The following is a 14547-nucleotide window of genomic DNA, read 5'->3' on the forward strand; positions in this document are numbered from 1 at the left end:
CTCCGCAGAGCGGGGCACAGCGTGCGATTCCCTAATCTTGTGCCACCACAGAAATGACTTCCCTCCTCTTCTCTTCCCTCCCGACTCCTCTTTCACCTGTGGCTTCTGGGATCCAGCAGTCATGGGGCTCCCCCTGTTGACAGTGGAGGGAACTGCACCCCCTGCTGCTGGGAAGACTTGTCCCAGCATTATCACTGGGTTCAGGATCTCCGCTCGGTCTGGTGGTGTAATGGAGGCAGCCGGCGTGTTCGTGATTCCCCCTTGTGTGTTCTCGGTGGATTCCCTCCCGTAGTTATCACCATCATCTCACTGCCAGATGATCAGTCGGTTATCAGTCACTGCATAGTAACAATAGGAGGGACAGGTGGGATAGAGAACGCCTGAGGTGGAAGGGGGGGGGGAATTGGGGGTGTAATGTTGGGGGGGGGGGGTGGGGGGAGGGAGGCCGGATGTGGGGAGAGGCGAGCTGAGGGGGGGGGGGCTGGGGTGCAATGTTTGGGGAGGGGGTGTGTGGTGGGGTAATTTTGGGGAGGAAGGAGGGAGTGGAGCAAGGGGAGGTTAATGTTGGGGGTAAGGGAGCCGGGGGAGTGGGGGTAGTGTGTGTGTGTGGTGTGTGTGTGTGTGTGTGTGTTGAGTCGAGGGGGGGAGGAGGATTAGTAATGTGTGTGTATGGTAGCCGGGGGTAATGTTGGGGGGGAGGGGAGCTCACGTCTTACTACACACCGGTTATATCTTACATTCTAATTCCAGCAAAAGCACATCCAGGAATATGGCCGAATCTTCAAGTCACATTTTGGTCCTCAGTTTGTGGTATCGATTGCAGACAGAGACATGGTGGCCCAGGTTCTACGAGCTGAGAGAGACGCCCCCCAGAGGGCCACATGGAGTCCTGGCAGGAATACCGGGACCTGAGAGGGCGATCAACTGGGCTCATATCTGCGTGAGTAGTGATCACCCTGTAAGATGTATAACATATACTTATATACAGGACCATACCCAGGTTATACCAGCTGTCCATATATAATTATATACAGTATATACCCAGGTTATACCAGCTGTACATATATAATTATATACAGTATATACTCAGGTTATAGCAGCTGTATATATATAATTATATACAGTATATACCCAGTTATTCTGGCTGTCCATATATAACTATATACAGGGAGCCCCCCCAGGTTATACCAGCTGGACATATATAATTATATACAGTATATACCCAGGTTATATTGGCTGTCCATATATAACTATATACAGGAGAGCCCCAGGTTATACCAGCTGTACATACAGTCATGGCAAAAAGTTTTGAGAATGATACAAATATTAATTTTTACAAAGTCTACTGCTTCAGTTTTTAAAATGTCAATTTGCATATACTCCAGAATGTTATACAGAGGGATCAGCTTAACAGCAATTACTTGCACAGTCAATATTTGCCTAGAAAATGAACTTTATCCCCCAAAACACATTTCACCATCATTGCAGCCTTACAAGGAGCAGCTAACATGGTTTCAGTGATTGCTCCATTATCACAGGTGTGGTGCTGGTGAGGACAGGGCTGGAGATCAATCTGTCATGATTAAGTAAGAAAGACACCACTGGACACTTTAAAAGGAGGCTGGTGCTTGGCATCATTGTTTCTCTTCTGTTACCATGGTTATCTCTAAAGAAACACGGGCACAAAATTTACTGTACTGCACAAAAATGGCCCAACAGGAAGAGTATCGCAGCTAGAAAGATTGCACCTCAGTCAACAATCTATCGCATCATCAAGAACTTCAAGAGAGGTTCATTGTTGCCAAAAAGGCTCCAGGGCGCCCAGAAAGACCAGCAAGCGCCAGGACCGTCTCTTAAGTGTTTTAGCTGCGGGATGGGGCTACCAGCAGTGCAGAGCTTGCTCAGGAATGGCAGCAGGCAGGTGTGAGGGCATCTGCACTGTGCACTGTGAGACTGCGGAGACTCTTGGAGCAAGGCCTGGTCTCAAGGAGGGCAGCAAAGAAGCCACTTCTCTCCAGAAAAAACATCAGGGACAGACTTGATATTCTGCAAAAGGTACAAGGAGTGGACTGCTGAGGACTGGGGGAAAGGTCCAGGGAGCGGACTGCTGAAGACTAGGGGAAAGGTCCAGGGAGCGGACTGCTGAGGACTGGGGGAAAGGTCCAGGGAGCGGACTGCTGAGGACTGGGGGAAAGGTCCAGGAAGTGGACTGCGGAGGACTGGGGGAAAGTCATTTTCTCTGATGAATCCCCTTTCCGATTGTTTGGGACATCTGGAAAACAGCTTATTGGGAGAAGACGAGGTGAGCGCTACCACCAGTCTTGTCTCATGCCAACTGTACCCGGCATCCTGAAACCATTCATGTGTGGGGTTGCTTCTCAGCCAAGGGAATCGGCTCTCTCACAGTGTTGCCTGAAAACACAGCCATGAATAAAGAATGGGACCAGAATGTCCTCCAAGAGCAACTTCTCCCAACCGTCCAAGAGCAGGTTGGCCATCAACAATGCCTTTTCCAGCATGATGGAGCACCTTGCCATAAAGCAAAGGTGATAACTAAATGGCTCAGGGAACAAAACATAGAGGATTTGGGTTCATGGCCTGGAAAACTCCACCAGATCTTAATCCCATTTGAGAACTTGTGGTCAATCATCAAGAGACGGGTGGACAAACAAAAAGCAACAAATTCTGACAAAATGCAAGCATTGATTGTGCAAGAATGGACGGCTATCAGTCAGGATTTGGGCCAGAAGTTGATTGAGAGCAGCCGGGGAGAATTGCAGAGGTCCTGAAGAAGAAGCCGCAACCCTGCAAATATTATAGACTTGCTGCAGTAACTCATCTAACTGTAAATATAAGCTTCTGTTACTCATAATATGATTGGAATTATATTTCTGTATGTGATAAAAACATCTGACAAACACACAGAAAAACTAGAGGGCAGAGGATCATGGGAAAATATAAGATTTGTGTCATTCTCAAAACTTTTGGCCATGACTGTATATAATTATATACAGGAGATCCCCAGGTTATACCAGCTGTACACATATATAATTACATACAGTATATACCCAGGTTATACCAGCTGTACATATATAGTTATTTACAGCAGTGTTTTTCAACTAGTGTGCCGTGACACATGGTCGGGTGTGCCGCGGGCGCCGTCCCCCTCACCTACTGGCCCGAACATCCCCAGGTTTCTCTCCCCTCTCATCCCCATCCCTGCTCACCTTCCCTGAGATGCTCGCCGCGGGTGCCGTCCCCCTCACCTACTACCGGACGCGCTCCTCCAATCAGGGGAGACTGGGAGCGTGGTGCACTGCGGCGGGCCGTAGCGCACATGTTGATTGGATGCGTGCATCACGGCCCGCCGCAGCGCACCACGCTCCCGGTCTCCCCTGATTGGAGGAGCACGTCCGGTAGTAGGTGAGGGGGACGGCACCCGCGGCGAGCATCTCAGGGAAGGTGAGCAGGGATGGGGATGAAACGGGAGAGAAGCAGAGGGGAGAGAAACCTGGGGATGGGGAGAAGCAGGGGGATGAGAAACCTGGGGATGGGGGAGAAGCAGGGGGATGAGAAACCTGGGGATGGGGGAGAGAAGCAGGGGGATGAGAAACCTGGGGATGGGGGAGAAGCAGGGGGATGAGAAACCTGGGCATGGGGGAGAAGCAGGGGGATGAGAAACCTGGGGAGGGGGGAGAAGCAGGGGGTATGAGAAACCTGGGCATGGGGGAGAAGCAGGGGGATGAGAAACCTGGGCATGGGGGAGAAGCAGGGGGATGAGAAACCTGGGCATGGGGGAGAAGCAGGGGGATGAGAAACCTGGGCATGGGGGAGAAGCAGGGGGATGAGAAACCTGGGCATGGGGGAGAAGCAGGGGGATGAGAAACCTGGGCATGGGGGAGAAGCAGGGGAGAGAAGCAGGGGGGAGAGAAACAGCGGAGAGAAGCAGGGGGGAGAGAAGCAGCGGAGAGAAGCAGGGGGGAGAGAAGTTTGGGGGAGAGAAGCACAGGAGAGAAGCATGGGGGAGAGAAGCAGGGGGAGAAGCACAGGAGAGAAGTAGGGGGGAGAAGTATGGTGGAGAGAAGCAGGGGGGAGAAGTATGGTGGAGAGAAGCAGGGGGGAGAAGTATGGTGGAGAGAAGCACAGCAGAGAAGTATGGTGGAGAGAAGCACGGGGGAGAAGAAAACAGGCCCAGGTTTCACACTGAGTGAGTATAAATACATCTTAGAATCTATATTATTAACTATATGTATAATATGTACTGTTTTAGTGTCATTTTGTGGCATTTTGGTTGGTGGTGTGCCCCGGGATTTTTTAAGTATAAAAAGTGTGCCACGGCTCAAAAAAGATTGAAAATCACTGATTTACAGTATATACCCAGGTTATACCAGCTGTACATATATAGTTATACACAGGAGATCCCAGGTTATAACGGCTGTACATATATAATTATATACAGTATATACCCAGGTTATAACGGCTGTACATATATAATTATATACAGTATATACCCAGGTTATACCAGCTGGACATATATAACTATACACAGTATATACCCAGGTTATACCAGCTGTACATATATAGTTATTTACAGTATATACCCAGGTTATACCAGCTGTACATATATAGTTATTTACAGTATATACCCAGGTTATACCAGCTGTACATATATAGTTATTTACAGTATATACCCAGGTTATACCAGCTGTACATATATAGTTATTTACAGTATATACCCAGGTTATACCAGCTGTACATATATAGTTATTTACAGTATATACCCAGGTTATACCAGCTGTACATATATAGTTATTTACAGTATATACCCAGGTTATACCAGCTGTACATATATAGTTATTTACAGTATATACCCAGGTTATACCAGCTGTACATATATAGGTATATACAGTCCCCGGGCGTGCGGCCCCCGTCAGTCCCCAGGCAATGGTGTGGGGACCATCAGTTGTGGTGTGCAGAAGTCAGGTGGATACACAGCTGATAGTCTTACTGAACAGACTGTTATGGTCCTTTTAGACGGAGCGATAATTTGCCCGATCGCACGATTAACGATTTTGAATGAACGATGCGTGGTTTTTTATAACGATCAGCGTTTTAGACGGAACGATACATCGTACAGAAAAATCGTTTTTGCGATTGTTTAAGCCTATCTCACACATAGGTGAAAGACTGTTTACACAGAACGATCTGCGAATTTTTTTGTGAACGACCAACGATGATTTGAGAACATGTTGAAAGATCAAAATGAACGATTTACCACTCGTCGTTTGATCGTTCACTGTGTTTACACGGAACGCTTATCATTCAAATTCCATCGTTATTGTGCAAATTTGAACGATAATCGTTCCGTGTAAAAGGACCATTAGAATTTGAATTATGGCAAGAAAAAAAGCAGCTAAGTAAGAAAAACGAGCGGCCGTCATTACTGTAAGAAATAAAGGTCAGTCCGAAAAATTGGGAAAACTGTGAAAGTCCCCAAGTGCAAAAACCATCAAGTGCTACAAAGAGACTGACTGACATGAGGAGCGGCCCAGAAGAGGAAGAGCAAGAGTCACCTCCGCTGCAGGGGAGAAGTTAATTCGAGTCACCAGCCTCAGAAATCACAGGTAACAGCAGCTCAGAGACCAGGTCAGTGCTGGCACACAGAGGTCAGAGCAGAGACATCTCTACAACAACTGGTAAGAGGAGACTGTGCAGCAGAGACATCTTTACAACAAATGGTAAGAGGAGACTGTGCAGCAGCAGAGACATCTCTATAGCAACTGGTAAGAGGAGACTGTGCAGCAGCAGAGACATCTCTACAGCAACTGGTAAGAGGAGACTGTGCAGCAGCAGAGACATCTCTACAACAACTGGTAAGAGGAGACTGTGCAGCAGCAGCAGAGACATCTCTACAACAACTGGTAAGAGGAGACTGTGCAGCAGCAGCAGAGACATCTCTACAACAACTGGTAAGAGGAGACTGTGCAGCAGAGACATCTCTACAACAACTGGTAAGAGGAGACTGTGCAGCAGCAGAGACATCTCTACAGCAACTGGTAAGAGGAGACTGTGCAGCAGCAGCAGAGACATCTCTACAACAACTGGTAAGAGGAGACTGTGCAGCAGCAGAGACATCTCTACAACAACTGGTAAGAGGAGACTGTGCAGCAGCAGCAGAGACATCTCTACAACAACTGGTAAGAGGAGACTGTGCAGCAGCAGCAGAGACATCTCTACAACAACTGGTAAGAGGAGACTGTGCAGCAGCAGCAGAGACATCTCTACAACAACTGGTAAGAGGAGACTGTGCAGCAGCAGCAGAGACATCTCTACAACAACTGGTAAGAGGAGACTGTGCAGCAGCAGAGACATCTCTATAGCAACTGGTAAGAGGAGACTGTGCAGCAGCAGAGACATCTCTACAGCAACTGGTAAGAGGAGACTGTGCAGCAGCAGAGACATCTCTATAGCAACTGGTAAGAGGAGACTGTGCAGCAGCAGAGACATCTCTACAGCAACTGGTAAGAGGAGACTGTGCAGCAGAGACATCTCTACAACAACTGGTAAGAGGAGACTGTGCAGCAGCAGAGACATCTCTACAGCAACTGGTAAGAGGAGACTGTGCAGCAGCAGCAGAGACATCTCTACAACAACTGGTAAGAGGAGACTGTGCAGCAGCAGAGACATCTCTACAACAACTGGTAAGAGGAGACTGTGCAGCAGCAGCAGAGACATCTCTACAACAACTGGTAAGAGGAGACTGTGCAGCAGCAGCAGAGACATCTCTACAACAACTGGTAAGAGGAGACTCTGTGCAGCAGCCTTCATGGTATAATAGCTGCTAGGAAACCACTGCTAAGTACAGACAAAAAGCAAAAGAGACTTGTTTGGGTAGAGAACACCAGGAATGGACATTAGACCGGTGGAAATCTGCACTTTGGTCTGAGGAGTCAGAATCTGAGATCTTTGGCTCCAACCACCGTGTCTCTGTGCGAGGCAGAAAAGGTGACCGGATGGAGTCTACATGGCTGGTGCCCACTGTGAAGCATGGAGGGGGAGGTGTGATGGTGTGTGTGTATGGGGGGGGGGGGGGGGTGTTTTGCTGGTGATACTATTATGGATTTGTTATAAATTCGAGGCATACTGACCCACCATGGCCACCACAGCATCTTGCAGCGGGCCGCTATTCCATCTGGTTTGTGTTTAGTTGGACCATCATTTATTTTTGGGGGGGCTATGTGACCCAGGAGGAGACAGATGGGGGGGCTATGTGACCCAGGAGGAGACAGATGGGGGGGGCTATGTGACCCAGGAGGAGACAGATGGGGGGGGGGGGCTATGTGACCCAGGAGGAGAGTGATGGGGGCCCATGTGACCCAGGAGGAGAGTGATGGGGGGCCCATGTGACCCAGGAGGAGAGTGATGGGGGGCCATGTGACCCAGGAGGAGAGGTGATGGGGGCCCATGTGACCCAGGAGGAGAGTGATGGGGGCCCATGTGACCCAGGAGGAGAGTGATGGGGGCCCATGTGACCCAGGAGGAGAGTGATGGGGGCCCATGTGACCCAGGAGGAGAGTGATGGGGGGCCATGTGACCCAGGAGGAGAGTGATGGGGGGCCATGTGACCCAGGAGGAGAGTGATGGGGGGCCATGTGACCCAGGAGGAGAGTGATGGGGGGCCATGTGACCCAGGAGGAGAGTGATGGGGGGCCATGTGACCCAGGAGGAGAGTGATGGGGGCCATGTGACCCAGGAGGAGAGTGATGGGGGGCCATGTGACCCAGGAGGAGAGTGATGGGGGGCCATGTGACCCAGGAGGAGAGTGATGGGGGGCCATGTGACCCAGGAGGAGAGTGATGGGGGGCCATGTGACCCAGGAGGAGAGTGATGGGGGGCCATGTGACCCAGGAGGAGAGTGATGGGGGGCCATGTGACCCAGGAGGAGAGTGATGGGGGGCCATGTGACCCAGGAGGAGAGTGATGGGGGGCCATGTGACCCAGGAGGATCTCTGGGAACTCCTTGAAGACTGTTTGCAGACCATTTCCGGTGACATTCAAGAGAATGCCCAGAGTGTGCAAAGCAGGAATCACAGCAAAAGGCGGCGACTATGAAGAACCAAGAATAGAAGACAGATTTCCAGGTGTTTCACACTTTTTTTGATAAGTATCTAATTCCACATGTCTTATTTCATAGCTTTGATGCCTTCTACAACTTTCATAGTCATGAAAACTCTTTTAATGGTGTGTCCAAACTTTTGGTCTGTACTGTATATAATTATATATAGTATATACCTAGTTTATATCAGCTGTACATATATAATTATATACAGTATATACCCAGGTTATACCAGCTGTCCATATATACAGTATATACCCAGGTTATAGCAGCTGTATATCATTATACTCAGGTTATGAGCTTGTCTCTCATCAGGGAAGGTAAGAAGTGGCTCTCCATGCGCAGTGTTTTACGCCAGAAGATCCTGAAGCCCCGGAACGTGTTTGAATATTCCGGTGGAGTCAATGAAGTTGTTGCTGACCTGATCAAGAGGATCCGAGTTCTCCGATCTGAAGAAGATGATGGAGAAACTGTGACCAACGTCAATGACCTCTACTTCAAGTACTCGATGGAAGGTAAAGCAGCGGCCAGCGCCCTGACCATCCTGACATGAATGTGCTTAGTTATTATAAGTGATGTTTGTCTTCTCGGACGCTCCTTCCGGCTCTCCCCCAGCTGTGGCCCACCATTCTGTACGAGTCGCGGCTGGGCTGCCTGGATAACCGCGTCCCCTCACAGACCCTGGAGTACATCGAGGCTCTGGAGCTGATGTTCAGCATGTTCAAGACCACCATGTACGCCGGCGCCATCCCAAAGTGGCTGCGGCCATTCATCCCTAAACCCTGGGAGGAGTTTTGCCGCTCCTGGGACGGACTCTTCAGATTCAGTAAGGATCGGACGTTTTCACCTATTACGGACAGTAGTTCTGGCTGTGTTTTTTTTTTTTTTTTTTTTTTTTTTTAAATATATTTTTGATTTTGATTTTTTTTTCTTTTTCTCCTCCAGGTCAGATCCATGTGGATAAGAAGCTGAAGGAGATCGAATCCAAACTGGAGAGGGGGGAGGAGGTTAAAGGGGGCCTCCTGACCTCCCTGCTGATCAGTAAGGAGCTGTCTGTGGAGGAACTCTACGCCAACATGACCGAGATGCTGCTGGCCGGAGTGGATACGGTAATGGTGGTCTCCTTGGGGGGGGGGGGGGGGGTGTCACAGAGGTCAAGATACTGAGCCACTTACCCCCCGCCGTCCCCTCTCGCCCCCCCATACTCTAGACTCCTTCACTCTCTCCTGGGCGACCTACCTTCTGGCCAAGAACCCTCAGATCCAGCAGACGGTCTACAATGAGATTGTGAGTAACCTCGGGAAGGACGTGGTGCCGACTGCAGAGGACGTCCCCAGGCTGCCGCTAGTGAGGGCCGTTTCTGAAGGAGACGCTCCGGTGAGAGGCCGGGCCGGGGGTTACAGCTGTATACGGTATATAGTGTGCACTACCTCTATATAAGATAGGGGGCTGTCTATAAACCTCTGGCAGAGGTCACTGTGGGTCACCCACCCCATACTTCAACTGGTTGATCCCGCTGACCATCTATAGGGACCCAGTGATCCCCTTGGCTTTAAAGGGGTAGTTCACCAAATTTTTTCTTTAAATAAAACTGGTGCCAGAAATAACTTACTTCTATTAAAAATCTTCAGTCTTCCAGTACTTCAGCACTCTCAGACTATAAAGAATACACTACTTCCTGCAGGACATACAGCAGCTGATAAGTACTGGAAGACTAGAGATTTTGTAATAGAAGTAAATTACAAATCTCTGGCACTTGCTGGGACCAGTTTGTTTGAAAGAAACAATTTTTTGAGAACAATCCCTTTAAGTGTCGTCCTATACAATGTGAGGTGCCTGACCTTAATAACATGCCGTAACCAGGGACAGGAGAGGGCGCTGCTCTCACCACTAGGAGGGGACTCTAACTTCTATTTTTTTTTTCCCCCAGATTGTTTCCAGTCTTACCAGGGAATGGCCGAGTGACCCAGGACGATATGGTTATTGGAGGATATCTGATCCCTAAAGGCGTGAGTGTCACGAGCAATGTTGTTACACACTGCTTAAAGGGGTTCTCCGGGATTATGCACAGCTACTATCTTGCAAAAACAGCGCCACCTCTGTCCTCAGGTTGTGTGTGGTGTAGCAATTCAATTCTAATGGATTCAATGGAACAGAGATGCAAAACCCCCACACTCAACCTCAGGACAAGATTGGCACTGTTTCTGGAAGAAAGCGGACATTTTCTAATCCTGGATAATCCCTTTAAGCTTTATCCACATAAAGTGGGAAAAAAAGTTCTACAACCTTCTAAAGGAGAGCTGCTTATGCTGGCCGTACTGACACAGTGACCTCAAAAAACTGTAAGCTCTATACAGAGTGGGCGACCCCCTGGACGGGTGTAGTGGCTGACTCCCCTGGACGGGTGTAGTGGCTGACTCCCCTGGACGGCAGGGCTGGAGACGGGTGTAGTCGCTGACCACCTGTTTGTCCCACAGACCCAGCTGGCCCTTTGCCACTATTCCACCTCCTATGATGAGGATTACTTCCCAAAGGCAGAAGAATTCCGGCCCAGTCGCTGGTTACGCAATGGACACCTGGACAGAGTCGAGAACTTTGGCTCCATTCCCTTTGGCTATGGAATCCGCAGCTGCATCGGCAAGAGGGTGGCGGAGCTGGAGATTCACCTGGCACTGGCCCAGGTGTGTGTGTGTGTGTGGGGGGGGGGCATGAAGGGAATCGGGGGGGGGTGACCTAAGGGGAGGGGCATGAAGGGAATCGGGTGTGACCTAAGGGGAGGGGCATGAAGGGAAGCGGGGGGGTGACCTAAGGGGAGGGGCATGAAGGGAAGCAGGTGGTGGGGGGCATGAAGGGAAGCGGGGGGAAGGGGCATGAAGGGAAGCGGGGGGAAGGGGCATGAAGGGAAGCGGGGTGAGGTGGGGCATGAAGGGAAGCGGCGGGGAGGGGCATGAAGGGAAGCAGGGGGAGGTGGAGGGGGGCATGAAGGGAAGTGGGGGGGAGGGGCATGAAGGGAAGCAGGGGGGAGGGATCTGCATACACAATGTATCTCTGCACATATTTCCATATAGTGAAGGATGGCAGCACTTCTGCAGGTATGGAGACCGCTTCCAGACGCCTGGATGTTTAGTTCCCCTTTAACCCTTCCTATGCAGGGGATTTGGAGCTGTGTATCAGACACATTGCACAGTCTGGAGCTCATCTTCTGTCTCTTCTTCTCCCCTCAGCTCCTCCAGAAATTTGAGATCAAGACTTCACCGAAAACACAAAGTGTCCTCCCAAAAACCCACGGACTGCTGTGCCCGGCGGGCGCCATCAATGTGCGTTACGTGGACCGTGAGTAGGAGCCCTGACCCAAGTGCCACCTGTGCCTGGAGGAGCACCGACCACCAGGATTCTTTCTTTTAATCCGGACTTGTGATTTTATAGATGTTGGCGGCAGAGGAGGAGGAGCGTTCTATACGAGAATATTGTGTCCACTTTCCTCATACTGTATGGGGGAGCTGAATCTGCCCAGGTCAGAACATGGCCACATTCCTCTCCTGGTGCGGCACTCCTCCTTCATGATTCCTCATCCCGGTGTGCGGTGTGGCACTCCTCCTCCATAATTCCTCATCCCGGTGTGCTCTGCGGCACTCCTCCTCCATGATTCCTCATCCCGGTGTGCTCTGCGGCACTCCTCCTCCATGATTCCTCATTCCGTTCTGCGCCCCGGCACTCCTCCTCCATGATTCCTCATTCTGTTGTGCGCCGCGGCACTCCTTCTCCATGATTCCTCATCCCGGTGTGCGCTGCAGCATTCCTCATCCCGGTGTGCGCTGCGGCACTCCTCCTCCGTGATTCCTCATGCCGGTGTGCGCTGCGGCACTCCTCCTCCGTGATTGCTCATCTTGCTTATGATTGTAATGAACGTTTTACCGTTTTAGCTGAATGTTGTGATTCTACAGAAATCTAACATTAAAGGGGTACTCTGGCTTTCAGGAAGTTTAATCGTTGTGTAATAGAACGCTCTGCTGCTCTGCGTTTCTTCCCGCTGTCTCTGCCGTCAGCCATGAGATTTTCTGGATGGGAGAGGATTATACCTTCCATTCAGTGATGGCAGGCCGGAGCCGAAACACAAAGTATAAGAGACGTTTCCTATTCAAGGATTAGGCTTTAGGAGACCTTTCACCCCGATGTTATAAGGAACTGTGAGGCTGTAATGCCGCTGTATGGCTGCGGGGGGCAGTAGTGTGCTGTGAAGGTGAGAAGCGGATGGCGGAGCCTCACACTGTTCCCACAATACACATCAGGTGCAGGTGCCAGATGCTTCCCAAGTGTCACCCGTACATGGCTTGTCATGTCTGATGCTGCAGGATCCGTACACGGCTTGTCATGTCTGATGCTGCAGGATCCGTACACGGCTTGTCATGTCTGGTGCTGCAGGATCCGTACACGGCTTGTCATGTCTGGTGCTGCAGGATCCGTACACGGCTTGTCATGCCTGATGCTGCAGGATCCGTACACTGCTTGTCATGCCTGGCGCTGCCTGTCCATCTGATGCTGCAGGATCCGTACACGGCTTGTCATGCCTGATGCTGCAGGTTCCGTACACAGCTTGTCATGCCTGGCGCTGCCTGTCCATCTGATGCTGCAGGATCCGTACACGGCTTGTCATGCCTGATGCTGCAGGATCCGTACACAGCTTGTCATGCCTGGCGCTGCCTGTCTGATGCTGCAGGATCCGTACACAGCTTGTCATGCCTGGCGCTGCCTGTCTGATGCTGCAGGATCCGTACACAGCTTGTCATGCCTGGCGCTGCCTGTCTGATGCTGCAGGATCCGTACACGGCTTGCTTGATGCTGCAGGAATGTCGGGAACGTCTTGTGGCAGGTGGTGTACACGCGCCTTTCATACCCCATGAATCACGTCCAGTATAAAGGTGGTGTCCAATCTATGAAGCTGAATGTGAGAGGTTCTGCAGCTCTGTATTACACCACGTCCAGGAGCTCCGCTTGCTGTCAGTGAATGAGAAGCTCCTGGTCTTACGGCTGGAGGCCGATACGGTTCACAGCTGAGGGTTTGTTTCATGTCTTGAGAGCACTGACCTTAGTGTAGCAGAGCTGACCTGTATGTACCGCACACAACGCTGCAGAGCATCTCACTGTGCAGATACGTCTTATATACAAACTGTAGAATCCAAGTGATGGGGGGAGGGGGGATTATAAAATGTGTTGCATCCAGAGCAGCACTCCTAATTCTGCAGCCTAAAGCACATCACCAGATCCAGCAACTGTACAGAGCCTGCTCTGCTGTGGTGCATTGTGAGAGATATCGTGTTCACGCCAGGATATCCCACAATGCATTAGGAGTAGATTATAGAAGGTGCATATAGCAGCTGCAGCTCTGGATGTGATACCGATGTAGCAGAGCTCAGTTTTTTTCTGTGTATTGTGATAACTTTGGGCTAAACTAATGCAGATCCAGGGAGAACCGACTGCACATTTACAGAGCACACGGTGCGGTGGCTACAGGCCCGGCCACCCTCCCCCCCACCCCCCATCACCTTTCAGTCACTTTTAAGTCGTTTGTCGTTTTCTCGTACTTTTATACCGTTTGTGCCTGGCCGTTTTATTTATGTTGCAGCAGAGCTGAGGGTGCGTTCCTTTGTTACTGTGTGCTTTTTAGGTTGTTTTTTCCTGTTGATTTTTTTAGTACTGATCTGTTCTACATGAGGAGTAATAAAATATTTATTGGTTCATGGTTTGTTCTGTGTCGTTTATAGGGGGTCTGAAGTATCGGCCGCCGCGGGGTATCATGTGACCACGCACGCTCTATAGGAGCCAACCGCCATTGTTATCTGAACAGCCAAGCTGCAGCCTCTCCGGCATGCTGGGAGTTGTAGTGTTAGAGAAGGCCTAGAATGAAGTCGTAGATTCCTGGTGGGATGTGGACGAGCTGGAGGTCTCTTAAAGGAGAATCGCATCATTTAGTGGCTGAGGGCATCAGCGCTCATTCTACTACACTGGGCTCCCTTTAATCTGCTGTATCGGGGATGGGGAATGGGGAATCTTCCACCTATCAGATGTAAAATTACATTTCCCATCATGCCTGGATAGCTAAGGCTGTGGCTGCCCAGGCATGATGGGAGTTGTAGTCTTACACAGCTGAAGGCCAGCAGCTTCTCCATCCCTGTCTGCCTGCTAGAACCAGAAGCCGTGCTCCACATCCTGGCTCTTCTAAGGTGTAAGGTGACCAGTAGGCGGCGCTGTCTCACAGCTGATTGTCCTCCGTGACACTGACCAGTAGGCGGCACTGTCTCCCAGCTGATTGTCCTCCATGACACTGACCAGTAGGTGGCGCTGTCTCCCAGCTGATTGTCCTCCATGACACTGACCAGTAGGTGGGGCTGTCTCCCAGCTGATTGTCCTCCGTGACAATGACCAGTAGGCGG

At 50.5% G+C, this 14547-nt stretch overlaps 1 pseudogene; it reads left to right on the plus strand.

Moving 5' to 3' along the window:
• The first annotated feature begins 751 nt into the window (after positions 1-751).
• LOC138777277 (cytochrome P450 27C1-like) lies at positions 752-13826 on the plus strand (annotated as a pseudogene).
• The last annotated feature ends 721 nt before the right edge of the window (positions 13827-14547 follow it).

This window comes from Dendropsophus ebraccatus, unplaced genomic scaffold, assembly GCF_027789765.1.
Source record: "Dendropsophus ebraccatus isolate aDenEbr1 unplaced genomic scaffold, aDenEbr1.pat pat_scaffold_538_ctg1, whole genome shotgun sequence".
In the NCBI taxonomy this organism is placed as follows: domain Eukaryota; kingdom Metazoa; phylum Chordata; class Amphibia; order Anura; family Hylidae; genus Dendropsophus; species Dendropsophus ebraccatus.